This window comes from Galeopterus variegatus, unplaced genomic scaffold, assembly GCF_000696425.1.
Source record: "Galeopterus variegatus unplaced genomic scaffold, G_variegatus-3.0.2 Scaffold5054, whole genome shotgun sequence".
Lineage (NCBI taxonomy): Eukaryota > Metazoa > Chordata > Mammalia > Dermoptera > Cynocephalidae > Galeopterus > Galeopterus variegatus.
Window position 1 is genome coordinate 17,034 of NW_007731165.1, and position 643 is coordinate 17,676.

Here is a 643-nt window from a genome sequence, read left to right on the forward strand (position 1 = left end):
TTCACGTCAGTCCAGTATTACAGAATCAGATTCAAAGGAGCTGAGACAGTTTGTCCCATGTGGCCCCATAAAGTTGTCAGTCCCCACACACACGCAATCAGACAGACAAGAAACAAAACACTGATACACTCCTGCCACGAGTGCTACAACCAGATTATCAGAAGAACTCAGGAAGGGTCTCTTTCTTAGAGATCTTCCCGTGGAGCCGAACCCATTCGTCTCCTACAGAGGAACCTGGAGCGTCCTCCACGATTCCTGTGGCTGCGGCATGTTGGTACATCTACCTGCCGCTATAACCACTACAGACCACAGATGGCTCTGCCTAGGAGCCTCAAAGAATCCAAAACCAGATCGGTGTTTCCGTCCTGGAGCCACCGAGAAACCCAAAACCAGATTACAGTAAACAACAGAGAAAACTCAAAGACAGACGCAGACAGAGACAACCGCGGTACCTGCTCTAGAGCAATCCCTCCGTTCCCTAGTCTCTGGGTCCTAGAGGGAGCCGTTTCCCGGCCAACGCACCAAAATGTAAGACCGGCCTAAAAGCACAATTCTTACTAGATGCGAAGGCTCATCTCGCAAAGACCAGGAGGCACAGAGATCGATGCACAGGCAAGAGGTTTTATTTCCGGCATGCTGGAGG